Below are 16,192 nucleotides of genomic sequence, written 5' to 3' on the forward strand. Positions count from 1 at the left end.
AATTCATTAAATATATTCAAGAAGGAGTTGCATATATTTCTTAAGGCTAAAGGGATCAAGGGATATGGGGAGAAATCAGGGACAAGGAACTGAATTTGGATGATCAGTATTGATCTCATTGAATGGCGGAGCAGGCTCGAGGGGCCGAATGGCCTACTCCTGCTCCTATCTTCTATGTTTCTATGTCTCTATGTGTGTGAGAGAGTGAGTCAGAGAGAGACAGTGTGAGAGAGTGACTCAGAGACAGTGTGTGAGAGAGTGAGTCTGAGAGAGACAGTGTGGGAGAGAGAGTCTGAGAGAGACAGTGTGTGAGAGAGTGAGTCTGAGAGAGACAGTGTGGGAGAGTGAGTCTGAGAGAGACAGTGTGTGAGAGAGTGAGTCTGAGAGAGACAGTGTGGGAGAGTGAGTCTGAGAGAGACAGTGTGTGAGAGAGTGAGTCTGAGAGAGACCGTGTGTGAGAGAGCGTGTCTGAGAGAGACAGTGTGTGAGAGAGTGAATCTGAGAGAGACATTGTGTGAGATAGTGAGTCTGAGAGAGACAGTGTGAGAGAGAGTGAGTCTGAGAGAGACAGTGTGTGAGAGAGTGAGTCTGAGAGAGGCAGAGTGTGAGAGTGAGTCTCAGATAGACAGTGTGTGAGAGAGTGAGTCTGAGAGAGACAGTGTGTGAGAGAGTGAGTCTGAGAGAGACAGTGTGTGAGAGAGAGAGTCTGAGAGACAGTGTGTGAGAGTGAGTCTGAGAGAGAGAGAGTGTGTGAGAGAGTGAGTCTGAGAGAGACAGTGTGTGAGAGAGTGAGTCTGAGAGAGACAGTGTGTGAGAGTGTGAGTCTGAGAGAGACAGTGTGTGAGAGAGTGAGTCTGAGAGAGTGTGTGAGAGAGTGAGTCTGAGAGAGACAGTGTGTGAGAGAGTGAGTCTGAGAGAGACAGTGTGTGAGAGAGTGTGTCAGAGAGAGACAGTGTGTGAGAGTGAATCTGAGAGAGAGTGTGTGAGAGTGAGTCTGAGAGAGACAGTGTGTGAGAGAGTGAGTCTGAGAGAGTGTGTGAGAGAGTGAGTCTGAGAGAGAGTGTGAGAGAGTGTGTCAGAGAGAGACAGTTTGTGAGAGTGAGTCTGAGAGAGTGTGTGAGAGAGAGTCTGAGAGAGACAGTGTGTGAGAGTGAGTCTGAGAGAGACAGTGTGTGAGAGTCAGTCTGAGAGAGAGTGTGTGTGAGAGTGAGTCTGAGAGAGACAGTGTGAGAGAGTGAGTCTGAGAGAGACAGTGTGTGAGAGAGTGAATCTGAGAGAGACAGTGTGAGAGTGAGTGAGTCTGAGAGAGACAGTGTGTGAGAGTGAGTCTGAGACAGTGTGTGAGAGAGACAGAGTGTGAGAGATTGAGTCAGAGAGAATCAGACAGAGAGAGAGTCTGAGAGAGAGAGTCTGAGACACAGTGTGTGAGAGTGAGACTGAGAGAGACAGTGAGACTGAGAGAGACAGTGTGTGAGTGAGTGAGTCTGAGAGAGACAGTGTGTGAGAGAGTGAGACTGAGAGAAACCGTGTGTGAGAGTGAGTCTGAGAGAGACATTGTGTGACAGAGTGAGTCTGAGAGACAGTGTGTGAGAGTGAGTCTGAGAGAGACAGTGTGTGAGAGAGTGAGTTTGAGAGAGACCGTGTGTGAGAGAGAGAGTCTGAGAGAGACAGTGAGAGTGTGAGTCTGAGAGAGTGAGTCGGAGAGAGTCTGAGAGAGTGTGTGTGTGAGAGAGTGCGACTGAGCAAGAGTGTGTGTGAGAGAGATTCTGAGAGACAGTGTGTGACAGATTGTGTGAATCTGAGAGAGACAGTGTGTGAGAGAGTGAGTCTGAGAGAGACATTGTGTGAGAGTCTGAGAGAGACAGTGTGTGTGAGAGTGACTCTGAGAGACATTGTGTGAGAGAGACAGAGTGTGAGAGAGACAGTCTGTGAGCGAGTGAGTCGGAGAGAGACAGTGTGTCCATTGAGTCGAATTGTTTCTGGGACAACTTGAAAACACTCCACAAAAAACAACATGACGATTTGTCCATTCAAAATGGGGACACATGGGTAAACCACTTTGAAAAATTATACCAGAAAAACACACTAAGGCCAGAGCAACACCAAATACGCAAAAAACTGGAAAAGCTTGAAATGGCCATAAAAGATAACCAAAACCCACTAGACGCCATAATAACAGAAAAAGAACTTCTTGAAAAACTCAAGGACCTGCGACCAGGAAAAGCTTGCGGGACAGACGGCATACTAAACGAGATGATTAAACACGCAGACGACAAACTGAAACTGGCTATACTAAAACTCTTCAACTTGGTTCTGAGTGTCGGTTATTTCCCTGACATCTGGAACAAAGGACTCATAACACCCATATACAAAAGTGGGGACAAAATCGACCCAAACAACTATCGAGGCATCTGTGTAAACAGTAACCTGGGGAAGGTATTCTGTAGCATCATAAACAAAAGACTTATAAACTTCCTTGAAGAGCACAATGTCTTGAGTAAAAGCCAAATTGGATTCCTGCCAAACTATAGAACATCCGATCATATCTTCACCCTACAGACCCTAATTGACAAACACGTTCACCATAACAAAAGCAAAATCTACGCATGCTTTGTAGATTTCCAGAAGGCTTTCGACTCCATCTGGCATGACGGTTTATTCCTGAAACTTATCGAAAGCGGGGTAGGAGGGAAAACATATGATGTAATTAAATCAATGTATACAAACAATAAATGTGCAGTTAAAATTGGAGACAAACAAACAAAATACTTCCCACAGGGGCGGGGGGTGACGCAGGGCTCGCCAATCTCACCGACACTCTTTAATATTTACATTAATGGATTGGCAAAACTACTTGAACAATCTACAGCACCCGGCCTCACCCTATATGAATCCAAGGTTAAATTCCTCCTCTATGCCGACGACCTGGTTCTGCTGTCACCAACTAAGGAGGGTCTACAGCAGAACCTGGACCTGCTGGAGTCGTACTGCCAGACTTGGGCCCTGACAATAAATCCCCCAAAAACCAAAGTCCCTGTGTTCCAGCAAAGATCCAAACAACATGGACCCACGATAAATTTCACAGTAGGAACAACCAAAATTGAACAATCCACTCACTACACATACTTGGGCTTAAAAATCAGTTCTACGGGAAACTTCAAACTGGCTGTGAATGAACTGAAAGAGAAAGCAAGAAGGGCTTTCTATGCCATCAAAAAATCAATCCAAATAGAAATCCCAATTAGCATTTGGCTCAAAATTTTCAAATCAGTAATTGAACCAATTGCACTCTATGGCAGTGAGGTCTGGGGACCACTAACACAACAAGATTTTGCAAAATGGGACAAACACCCAATTGAGATCCTACATGCGGAATTCTGTAAAAGTATCCTCCGGACTCGAAGGAAAACAGTAAACAACGCATGCAGGGCGGAACTAGGCCAATACCCATTAATAATCTCTATCCAAAAAAGAGCCACCAAATCTTGGAATCACCTACAAATGAGCAATCCCCAATGCTGTCACTACGACGCCCTGAAATGCCAAGTGCTGACCATAAAGAAGAATACCCTCAGTCAACTAGTCCTGGGACTCAATAAAGTAACTAATAACAATACTAACAATAACCAGTCCCAGGACAGTGACAGGGTAACACAAAGAATTCGACCCAACACAATCGTCGCTAAGCAAAAGGAAAAATATCTGTCATATTGGGCAGAAACAACAAAAACCTAAAGCAAACTCAATTGCTACTTGGCCCTAAACAGACAATACAACATAGCTGATTACCTGACCATGGTAAAGGATAACAAACTGAGAAGAACCTTGACAAGGTACAGACTTAGCGAACATAGCCTAGCGATCGAAAAAGGCAGACACAGGCAAACCAGGCTGCCAAGAGAAGACAGGATATGCTCTCACTGCAGTCAGGGAGTAGTTGAGACAGAGATGCACTTCCTCACAGCCTGTGGAAAATATCAGGGCATCAGAGAGAATTTCTACCAAAAATTCTCACAAATATGCCCTGAATTCAGAAATCTGACTGACAACCAAAAACTCCCATTCCTACTGGGGGAGGAGAGAAGCTGTGTAACACTGGCGGCACACTATGTTACAGCTTGCCATGAACAGAGGGACAACCAGTAAACTAAGACAAGAGTATGTATAAACAAGGCGAATGTATATTTATAAACTCAGGGATATACCTGTTTATACACTGTATGAATGGAACCGCGTTTATGTGTTCAACCATAAAGGTATTTTGATGCTTTGGCAACATAAGATGTACCTTATCATGCCAATAAAGCGATTTGTATTGTATTGTATTATTGTGTGAGAGAGTGAGTCGGAGAGAGACAGTGTGTGAGAGTGAGTCTGAGAGAGACAGTGTGTGAGAGAGTGAATCTGAGAGAGACAGGCTGTGTGAGAGTGAGTCTGAGAGAGACAGTGTGAGGGAGAGTGACTCTGAGAGACAGTGTGTGTGAGAGTGAGTCTGAGAGAGACAGTCTGTGAGAGAGTGAGTCGGAGAGAGACAGTCTGTGAGAGAGTGAGTCGGAGAGAGACAGTGTGTGAGAGTGAGTCTGAGAGAGACAGTGTGTGAGAGAGTGAGTCTGAGAGAGACAGTGTGAGAGAGAGTGAATCTGAGAGAGACAGGCTGTGTGAGAGTGAGTCTGAGAGAGACAGTGTGAGGGAGAGTGACTCTGAGAGACAGTGTGTGTGAGAGTGAGTCTGAGAGAGACAGTCTGTGAGAGAGTGAGTCGGAGAGAGACAGTCTGTGAGAGAGTGACTCGGAGAGAGACAGTGTGAGGGAGAGTGACTCTGAGAGAGCCAGTGTGCAAGAGAGAGAGTCTGAGAGACAGTGTGTGAGAGAGTGAGTCTGAGAGAGCCAGTGTGCAAGAGAGAGAGTCTGAGAGACAGTGTGTGAGAGAGTGAGTCTGAGAGAGCCAGTGTGCAAGAGAGAGAGTCTGAGAGACAGTGTGTGAGAGAGTGAGTCTGAGAGAGACAGTGTGCAAGAGAGTGAGTCTGAGAGCCAGTGTGTGAGAGAGGGCGTCTGAGAGAGACAGTGGGTGAGAAAGTGAGTCTGAGAGAGACAGTGTGTGAGAGAGAGTCTGAGAGAGACAGTGTGTGAGAGAGTGAGTCTGAGAGAGACAGTGTGTGAGACAGTGAGTCGGAGAGAGACTGTGTGTGAGAGAGAGTCTGAGAGAGACAGTGTGTGAGAGAGTGAGTCTGAGAGAGAGAGTGTATCAGAGAGTGAGTTTTTGAGAGAGACAGTGTGTGAGAGAGTGAATGTGAGAGAGACTGTGCGAGAGAGAGTCTGAGAGAGACAGTGTGTGAGAGAATGAGTCTGAGTGACTGTGTGTGAGAGAGTGAGTCTGAGAGAGACAGTATTTGAGAGAGTGAGACTGAGAGAGACAGTGTGTGAGAGAGTGAGTCTGAGAGAGACAGTGTGTGAGAGTGAGTCTGAGAGAGACAGTGTGTGAGAGAGTGAGTCCAAGAGAGACCGTGAGAGACCAGCTATTCACAGTATATATAAATGAGCTAGACTAGGGAACTAGATGTAATATCTCCAAGTTTGCAGACGACAGAAAGCTGGGTGGGCATGTGTGCTGTAAGGAGGATGCCAAGAATCTCCAGTATGATTTGGACAGGTTGGGTGATTGGGCAGAAGCATGGCAGATGCAGTACAATGTGGATAAAAATGAGGTTATCCACTTTGGTGGCAAAAACAGGAAGGCAGATAATTATCTTAATGGCAATAGATTGGGAGAAGGGGAAGTGCAACGAGACCTGGGTGTCCTTGTGCACCAGCCGCTGAAGGTAAGCATGCAGGTGAAGCATGCGGTTAAGAAGGTAAATGGTATGTTGGCCTTCGGAGTGAGAGGATTCGAGTACAGGAACAAGGATGTCTTGCTGCAGTTGTACCGGGCCTTGGTGAGACCTCACCTTGAGTACTGTGTGCAGTTTTGGTCGCCTTATCTGAGGAAGGATGTTCTTGCCATGGAGGGAGTGCAGTGAAGATTCACCAAGTTGATACCTGGGATGGCAGGAATTATGTATGAGGAGAGATTGGGTCGATTGGGCTTATATTCGCTGCAATTTAGAAGAACGAGAGGGGATCTCATTGAAACATATAAAATTCTAACAGGACTGGACAGACTGGATGCAGGAAGGATGTTCCCGATGGCCAAGGAGTCCAGAACCAGGTGTCACAGTCTAAGGATAAGGGGTAAGCCATGTAGGACTGAGATGAGGAGGAATTTCTTCACCCAGAGAGTGGTGAACCTGTGGAATTCTCTACCACAGAAGGCAGTGGAGGCCCATTCATTAAATATATTCAAGAAGGAGTTGGATATATTTCTTAAGGCTAAAGGGATCAAGGGATATGGGGAGAGGACAGGGACAGGATACTGAATTTGGATGATCAGCCATGATCTCATTGAATGGCAGAGCAGGCTCGAGGGGCCAAATGGCCTACTCCTGCTCCTATCTTCTATGTTTCCATGTCTCGATGTGTGTGAGAGAGTGAGTCAGAGAGGGACATTGTATGAGAGAGTGAGCCAGAGAGAGACAGTGTGAGAGCGAGAGACTCAGAGAGACAGTGTGTGAGAGAGTGAGTCAGAGAGACAGTGTGTGAGAGAGTGGGTCTGAGGGACACAGTCTGTGAGAGAGTGAGTCTGAGAGAGACAGTGTGTGAGTGAGTGAGTCTGAGAGAGGCAGTGTGTGAGAGAGTGAGTCTGAGAGAGACAGTGTGTGAGAAAGTGAGTCTGAGAGAGACAGTGTGTGAGAGAGTGAGTCTGAGAGAGACAGTGTGTGAGAGAGTGAGTCTGAGAGAGACAGTGTGTGAGAGAGTGAGTCTGAGGGAGTGTGTGAGAGAGTGAGTCTGAGAGACAGGGTGTGAGAGAGTGAGTCTGAGAGGGACAGGGTGTGAGAGAGTGAGTCTGAGAGAGACAGTGTGTGAGAGAGTGAGTCTGAGAGAGACAGTGTGTGAGAGAGTGAGTCTGAGGGAGTGTGTGAGAGAGTGAGTCTGAGAGACAGTGTGTGAGAGAGCGAGTCTGAGAGAGACAGGGTGTGAGAGAGTGAGTCTGAGAGAGACAGTGTGTGAGAAAGCGAGTCTGAGAGAGACAGTGTGTGAGAGAGTGAGTCTGAGAGAGACAGTGTGTGAGAAAGTGAGTCTGAGAGAGACAGGGTGTGAGAGACTGAGTCTGAGAGAGACAGTGTGTGAGAATGTGAGTCTGAGGGAGTGTGTGAGAGAGTGAGTCTGAGAGAGACAGTGTGTGAGAGAGTGAGTCTGAGGGAGTGTGTGAGAGAGTGAGTCTGAGAGACAGTGTGTGAGAGAGCGAGTCTGAGAGAGACAGGGTGTGAGAGAGTGAGTCTGAGAGAGACAGTGTGTGAGAGAGTGAGTCTGAGAGAGACAGTGTGTGAGAAAGTGAGTCTGAGAGAGACAGGGTGTGAGAGACTGAGTCTGAGAGAGACAGTGTGTGAGAATGTGAGTCTGAGAGAGACAGTGTGTGAGAGAGTGAGTCTGAGAGAGACAGTGTGTGAGAGAGTGAGTCTGAGAGAGACAGTGTGTGAGAGAGTGAGTCTGAGAGAGACAGTGTGTGAGAATGTGAGTCTGAGAGAGACAGTGTGTGAGAGAGTGAGTCTGAGAGAGACAGTGTGTGAGAGAGTGAGTCTGAGAGAGAGAGTGTGTGAGAAAGTGAGTCTGAGAGAGACTGTGAGAGAGAGAGAGTCTGAGAGAGAGAGTGTGTGAGAGAGTGAGTCTGAGAGAGAGAGAGTGTGAGAGTGAGTCTGAGAGAGACAGTGTGTGAGAGTTTGAGTCTGAGAGAGACAGTGTGTGAGAGAGTGAGTCTGAGTGAGTGTGTGAGAGAGTGTGTCAGAGACAGACAGTGTGTGAGAGAGTGAATCTGAGAGAGAGTGAATCTGAGAGAGAGTGTGTGAGAGAGTGAGTCTGAGAGAGACAGTGTGTGAGAGAGTGTGTCAGAGAGAGACAGTGTGTGAGAGTGAGTCTGAGAGAGTGTGTGAGAGAGTGAGTCTGAGAGAGACAGTGTGTGAGAGTGAGTCTGAGAGAGACTGTGTGAGAGTGAGTGAGTCTGAGAGAGACAGTGTGTGAGAGTGAGTCTGAGAGACAGTGTGTGAGAGAGACAGAGTGTGAGAGATTGAGTCTGAGAGAGAGTGAGTTGGAGAGAGAAAGTCTGTGTGTGAGAGAGAGTCAGAGAGAGAGTCTTAGAGAGTTTCAGAGAGAGAGAGTCTGAGAGAGGCAATGTGTGAGAGAGACAGTGTGTGAGAGAGTGAATCTGAGAGAGACAGTGTGTGTGAGATTGAGTCTGAGAGAGAGAGTGTGTGAGAGAGTGAGTCTGAGAGAGACAGTGTGTGAGAGAGTGAGTCTGAGAGAGAGAGTGTGTGAGAGAGAGTCTGAGAGAGACAGTGCGGGAGAGAGAGTCTGAGAGAGACAGTGTGTGAGAGATTGAGTCAGAGAGAGAGAGAGTCAGACAGAGAGTCAGAGAGAGAGAGAGAGTCTGAGAGAGAGAGTCTGAGACACAGTGTGTGAGAGTGAGTCTGAGAGAGACCGTATGTGAGAGAGTGAGACTGAGAGAGACAGTGTGTGAGTGAGTGAGTCTGAGAGAGACAGTGTGTGAGAGAGTGAGACTGAGAGAAACCGTGTGAGAGTGAGTCTGAGAGAGACATTGTGTGACAGAGTGAGTCTGAGAGAGACAGTGTGTGAGAGAGTGAGTCTGAGAGAGACAGTGTGTGAGAGAGTGAGTTTGAGAGAGACCGTGTGTGAGAGAGAGAGTCTGAGAGAGACAGTGAGAGAGTGAGTCTGAGAGAGTGAGTCGGAGAGAGAGAGTCTGAGAGAGTGTGTGTGTGAGAGAGTGCGACTGAGCAAGAGTGTGTGTGAGAGAGATTCTGAGAGACAGTGTGTGACAGATTGTGTGAATCTGAGAGAGACAGAGTGTGAGAGAGTGAATCTGAGAGAGACAGTGTGTGAGAGTGACTCTGAGAGACATTGTGTGAGAGAGACAGAGTGTGAGAGAGACAGTCTGTGAGAGAGTGAGTCGGAGAGAGACAGTGTGTGAGAGAGTGAGTCGGAGAGAGACAGTGTGTGAGAGTGAGTCTGAGAGAGACAGTGTGTGAGAGAGTGAGTCTGAGAGAGACAGTGTGAGGGAGAGTGACTCTGAGAGACAGTGTGTGTGAGAGTGAGTCTGAGAGAGACAGTCTGTGAGAGAGTGAGTCGGAGAGAGACAGTGTGTGAGAGAGTGACTCGGAGAGAGACAGTGTGAGGGAGAGTGACTCTGAGAGAGACAGTGTGCAAGAGATAGAGTCTGAGAGAGACAGTGTGTGAGAGAGTGAGTCTGAGAGAGACAGTGTGCAAGAGAGTGAGTCTGAGAGACAGTGTGTGAGAGAGTGAGACGGAGAGAGACAGTGTGTGAGAGAGTGAATCTGAGAGAGACAGGCTGTGTGAGAGTGAGTCTGAGAGAGACAGTGTGAGGGAGAGTGACTCTGAGAGACAGTGTGTGTGAGAGTGAGTCTGAGAGAGACAGTCTGTGAGAGAGTGAGTCGGAGAGGGACAGTCTGTGAGAGAGTGACTCGGAGAGAGACAGTGTGCAAGAGAGTGAGTCTGAGAGACAGTGTGTGAGAGAGTGAGACGGAGAGAGACAGTGTGTGAGAGAGTGAGTCAGAGAGAGAGGGTGTGAGAGAGTGAGTCAGAGAGAGTGTATGAGAGAGAGTCTGAGAGACTGTGTGAGAGAATGAGTCTGAGAGAGTGTGTGAGAGAGAGTCTGAGAGAGACAGTGTGTGAGAGAGTGAGTCTGAGAGAGACAGTGGGTGAGAAAGTGAGTCTGAGAGAGACAGTTTGTGAGAGAGAGTCTGAGAGAGACAGTGTGTGAGAGAGTGAGTCTGAGAGAGACAGTGTGTGAGAGAGAGTCTGAGAGAGACAGTGTGTGAGAGAGTGAGTATGAGAGAGACAGTGTGTGAGAGAGTGAGTCTGAGAGAGACAGTGTGTGAGAGAGTGAGTATGAGAGAGACAGTGTGTGAGAGAGAGTCTGAGAGAGACAGTGTGTGAGAGAGTGAGTCTGAGAGAGAGAGTGTGTGAGAGAGAGGGTCTGAGAGAGACAGTGTGTGAGAGAGAGTCTGAGAGAGACAGTGTGTGAGAGAGTGAGTATGAGAGAGACAGTGTGTGAGAGAGTGAGTCTGAGAGAGACAGTGTGTGAGAGAGTGAGTATGAGAGAGACAGTGTGTGAGAGAGTGAGTCTGAGAGAGAGAGTGTGTGAGAGAGAGAGTCTGAGAGAGACAGTGTGTGACAGAGAGTCTGAGAGAGACATTGTGTGAGAGAGTGAGTCTGAGAGAGACAGTGTGTGAGAGAGTGAGTCTGAGAGAGACAGTGTGTGAGAGAGTGAGTCTGAGAGAGACAGTGTGTGAGAGAGTGAATCTGAGAGAAACATTGTCTGAGAGAGTGAGTCTGAGAGAAACATTGTCTGAGAGATTGTCTGCTAGAGTCGTTCTGTCAGACCTGGGCCCTGACAATAAACTCCCAAAAAACCAAAGTCCTTGTGTTCCAGCAAAGATCCAGACATCAGGGACCCAGAATAAATTTCACACTAGGAACAACTAAAATTGAACAATCCACTCACTACACATACTTGGGCTTAAAAATCAGTTCTATGGGAAATTTTCATCTGGCTGTGAATGAACTGAAAGAGAAAGCAAGAAGGGCTTTCTATGCCATTAAAAAATCTATCCAAATAGAAATCCCAATTAGCATTTGGCTCAAAATTTTTAAATCAGTAATTGAACCAATTGCACTCGATGGCAGTGAGGTGTGGGGACCGCTAACACAAAAAGAATTTGCAAAATGGGACAAACACCCAATTGAGATCCTACATGCAGAATTCTGTAAAAGTATCCTCCGGACTCAAAGGAAAACCGTAAACAATGCATGCAGGGCAGAACTAGGCCAATATCCATTAATAATTACTATCCAAAAAAGAGCCACCAAATTTTGGAATCACCTAAAAATGAGCAACCCCCACTGCTATCATTACGAAGACCTGAAATGCCAAGAGAGGACCATAAAGAAGAATACCCTCAGTCAACTGGTCCTGGGACTCAGTGAAGTAACTACTAACAATAACCAGCCCCAGGACAGTGACATCGTAGCACAGATAATTCGACCCAACACAATTGTCATTAAGCAAAAGGAAAAATTTCTGTCATATAGGGCAGAAACAACAAAAACCCAAAACAAACTCGATTGCTATTTGGCCCTAAACAGACAATACAACATGGCTAAATACCTGACCACGGTAAAGGGTAGCAAACTGAGAAAAACCTTGACAATGTACAGACTTATTGAACATAGCCTGGCCATCGAAAAAGGCAGACACAGACAGACCCGGCTGCCAAGAGAGGACAGGATATGCTCTCACTGCAGTCAGGGAGTGGTGGAGACAGAGATGCACTTCCTCAAAGCTTGTGGAAAATATCAGGGCATCAAGGAGAATTTCTACCAAAAATTCTCACAAATATGCCCTGAATTCAGAAATTTGAATGACGACCAAAAACTCCCATACCTACTAGGGGAACAGAGAAATTGTGTAACCTTAGCGGCACACTATGTTACAGCTTGCCATAAACAGAGGGACAACCATTAAATCTAAGAAAAGAGGATATACAAATTATACGAATGTATATTTATACACTCAGGGATATATCTGTTTATACACTGTATGGATAGATCTGCGTTTATGTGTTCAACCATCAATGTTTTTCGATGCTTTGGCAACATAAGATGTACCTTGTCATGCCAATAAAGCGATTTGAATTGAATTGAATTGAATTGAGTCTGAAAGAGGCAATGTGTGAGAGAGACAGTGTGTGAGAGAGTTAGCCCGAGAGAGACAGTGTGTGAGAGAGTGAGTCTCAGATAGACCGTGTCTGAGAGTGAGTCTGAGAGAGACTGTGTGTGAGAGTGTGTGTCAGAGAGAGACAGTGTGTGAGAGAGTGAATCTGAGAGAGACAGTGTGAGAGAGTGACTCAGAGACAGTGTGTGAGAGAGTGAGTCTGAGAGAGACAGTGTGGGAGAGAGAGTCTGAGAGAGACAGTGTGTGAGAGAGTGAGTCTGAGAGAGACAGTGTGGGAGAGTGAGTCTGAGAGAGACAGTGTGTGAGAGAGTGAGTCTGAGAGAGACAGTGTGTGAGAGAGTGAGTCTGAGAGAGACAGTGTGTCAGAGAGTGTGTCAGAGAGAGACAGTGTGTGAGAGAGTGAATCTGAGAGAGAGTGTGTGTGTGAGAGAGAGTCAGAGAGAGAGTCTGAGAGAGAGTTTCTGAGAGAGAGAGTCTGAGAGAGGCAATGTGTGAGAGAGACAGTGTGTGTGAGAGTGAGTCTGAGAGAGACACTGTGTGTGAGAGTGAGTCTGAGAGAGACAGTGTGTGAGAGTGAGTCTGAGAGAGCCCGTGTGTGAGAGAGTGAGTCTGAGAGAGACAGTGTGTGAGAGAGTGATTCTGAGAGAAACAGTGTGGGAGAGAGCGTCTGAGAGAGACAGTATGTGAGAGAGTGAGTCTGAGAGAGACAGTGTGTGAGAGAGAGTCTGAGAGAGCCCGTGTGTGAGAGAGTGAGTGTGAGAGAGTCTGAGAGAGACAGTGTGTGAGAGAGTGAGTCTGAGAGAGACAGTGTGTCAGAGAGTGAGTCTGAGAGAGACAGTGTGTGAGAGAGAGTGTGTGAGAGAGAGTGAGTCTGAGAGAGACAGTGTGTGAGAGTGAGTCTGAGAGACAGTGTGTGAGAGAGTGAGTCTGAGAGAGACAGTGTGAGAGAGTGAGTCTGAGAGAGACAGTGTGTGTGAGAGTGAGTCTGAGAGAGACAGTGTGTGAGAGTGAGTCTGAGAGACAGTGTGTGAGAGAGTGAGTCTGAGAGAGACAGTGTGTGAGAGAGTGAGTCTGAGAGAGCCAGTGTGTGAGAGTGTCTGAGAGAGACAGTGTGTGAGAGAGGGTCTGAGAGAGCCTGTGTGTGAGAGAGTGAGTGTGAGAGAGTGAGTCTGAGAGAGACAGTGTGTGAGAGAGTGAGTCTGAGAGAGACAGTGTGTCAGAGAGTGAGTCTGAGAGCGACAGTGTGTGAGAGAGTGAGTCTGAGAGAGAGTGTGTGAGAGTCTGAGAGAGACAGTGTGAGAGAGAGTGAGTCTGAGAGAGACAGTGTGTGAGAGAGTGAGTCTGAGAGAGACAGTGTGTGAGAGTGAGTCTGAGAGACGGTGTGTGAGAGAGTGAGTCTGAGAGAGACAGTGTGTGTGAGAGTGAGTCTGAGAGAGACAGTGTGTGAGAATGAGTCTGAGACAGTGTGTGAGAGAGTGAGTCTGAGAGAGACAGTGTGTGAGAGAGTGAGTCTGAGAGAGAGTGTGTGAGAGAATGAGTCTGAGAGAGACAGTGTGTGTGAGAGTGAGTCTGAGAGAGACAGTGTGTGAGAATGAGTCTGAGAGACAGTGTGTGAGAGAGTGAGTCTGAGAGAGACAGTGTGTGAGAGAGTGAGTCTGAGAGCGACAGTGTGTGAGAGAGTGAGTCTGAGAGAGAGTGTGTGAGAGAGAGTCTGAGAGAGACAGTGTGTGAGAGAGAGTCTGAGAGAGCCCGTGTGTGAGAGAGTGAGTGTGAGAGAGTGAGTCAGAGAGAGACAGTGTGTGAGAGAGTGAGTCTGAGAGAGACAGTGTGTCAGAGAGTGAGTCTGAGAGCGACAGTGTGTGAGAGAGTGAGTCTGAGAGAGAGAGTGTGTGAGAGTGAGTCTGAGAGAGACAGTGTGTGAGAGTGAGTCTGAGAGACAGTGTGTGAGAGAGTGAGTCTGAGAGAGACAGTGTGTGTGAGAGTGAGTCTGAGAGAGACAGTGTGTGAGAATGAGTCTGAGAGACAGTGTGTGAGAGAGTGAGTCTGAGAGAGACAGTGTGTGAGAGAGTGAGTCTGAGAGAGACAGTGTGTTAGAGAGTGAGTCTGAGAGAGACAGTGTGTGTGAGAGTGAGTCTGAGAGAGACAGTGTGAGAATGAGTCTGAGAGACAGTGTGTGAGAGAGTGAATCTGAGAGAGACAGTGTGTGAGAGAGTGAGTCTGAGAGAGCCAGTGTGTGAGAGTGTCTGAGAGAGACAGTGTGTGAGAGTGAGTGTGAGAGAGATAGTGTGTGAGCGAGTGAGTGTGAGAGCGACAGTGTGTGAGAGAGTGAATCTCAGAGAATCAGTGTGTGTGAGAGAGTGAGTCTGAGAGAGAGTGTGTGAGAGAGTGAGTCTGAGGGAGGCGGTGTGTGAGAGTGAGTCTGAGAGAGAAAGTGTGTGTGAGAGTGAGTCTGAGAGAGACAGTGTGTGAGAGAGTGAGTCTGAGAGAGACAGTGTGTGAGAGTGAGTCTCAGAGAGACAGTGTGTGAGAGTAAGCATCTGAATGAGGGAGGATCAGAAAGGGAGGGAGTGCGAGAGATGGTGTGGATACAAGAGTGAGAAGGAGCGAGACTTGGGGCGACAAAGGGGAGAGACTGTATAATTGAGAAGGACAGAGAAAAGGGGAAAAGTGTCTGTTTGTGTCCGAGAACTAAGTGATAAAAAACGTGAGAGTTTGGATAGGAGGGACAGGGAGAGGGAGAGAGAGACAGAATGGGTAAATAACAAAAAACTGAGTTGTGGTTAACAGCTGTTATTTGCACTGGAATGATTTAAACAATAGTGATCCCCAGGGGTCAGTGTGGGCACCATTACTTACCTCAATATATGTGGATATGATTGACCTGAATTTGGGTGTTTGGAGCACAATATCAAACATTGCAGCTTCCACAAAGATAAGGAGTGAGGTTAACCATGAAGAGGACTGTAGACAACTTCAGGAGGAGGTAGACAGGTGAGCAGATTGGACAGGTCGATGTCAGATGGAAATTAATGCAGAGATGTGAGGTGAGAAGAATGAGAGGAAATAGACACTATACGGTAAAACTGTAGAAGGAGTGGAGGAGCAGAGAGATTCAGGGATTCAGATACACAAATCTTTAGAAGTGGGAGGCAAGTTGATAAAGCTGTTTTGCAAAATTCCACATGGAATACAAGGAATTATAAATAAGGACACAGAGTATAAATGGAGAGTTAATGCTACACCTGGGCACATCATTGTTTGGGCCACAGTCAGAATATTGTCTCCAGTTTTTGGTGCATTACTTTAGTAAGAATGTCGGGGCCATGGAGAGGTGCAGAAGAGATTCACTGAGATGATCCCAAGGACGGGAGACTTCACAGAACTTTTCTTATGAGAAGAGAAGTTGAAAAGGGGTCAGATAAAAGGGTTCAACATTTTGAGGGTGTTTTTGTTCAATTAACTGATAAAAAAAACTATCCCCACTGGTTAGTGAGTCGGTAACCAGAGGATATCAATTTAAGACCAAAATAATTAAGTGCCAGGTTGATTTTTCCTTTTCTACACAATGTCTTCCTGAACACATTTACAGTCTCATTACTGTTTGTCAAACCTTCTACTTTTGTGCCATCAGCAAATGTTGAGATTGTGAAAATCCGAACAGTCTCTGTATAGGGAGAAGAAAAGTGGGCCCAGCACTGAGCACTGGGGTAACCACTTCCAACCCTTCCCCAATCTGAGCAACTCCCATTAACACTGAGCCTCTGCTTTCGATCCTCAGCCAACTTTCTCCCCGCACTGTTCCACTTCCTTTTAAACTGCCCACCTGAACAGAGTGGCCATTACCCCGGGGATCCCCAGTTACCTGAACAGAGTGGCCATTTACCCGGGGATCCCCAGTTACCTGAACAGAGTGGCCATTACCCTGGGGATCCCCAGTTACCTGAACAGAGTGGCCATTACCTCGGGGATCCCCAGTTACCTGAACAGAGTGGCCATTACCCCAGGGATCCCCAGTTACCTGAACAGAGTGGCCATTACCCCGGGGATACCCAGTTACCTGAACAGAGTGGCCATTACCCCCGGGGATCCCCAGTTACCTGAACAGAGTGGCCATTACCCCGGGGATCCCCAGTTACCTGAACAGAGTGGCCATTACCCCGGGGATCCCCAGTTACCTGAACAGAGTGGCCATTACCCCGGGGATCCCCAGTTACCTGAACAGAGTGGCCATTACCCCGGGGATCCTCAGTTACCTGAACAGAGTGGCCATTACCCCGGGGATCCCCAGTTACCTGAACAGAGTGGCCATTACCCCGGGGATCCCCAGTTACCTG

The sequence above is a fragment of the Somniosus microcephalus genome, unplaced genomic scaffold (assembly GCF_052327205.1).
Source record: "Somniosus microcephalus isolate GS21.2 unplaced genomic scaffold, FLI_Smic_1.0 unresolved_chr4, whole genome shotgun sequence".
Lineage (NCBI taxonomy): Eukaryota > Metazoa > Chordata > Chondrichthyes > Squaliformes > Somniosidae > Somniosus > Somniosus microcephalus.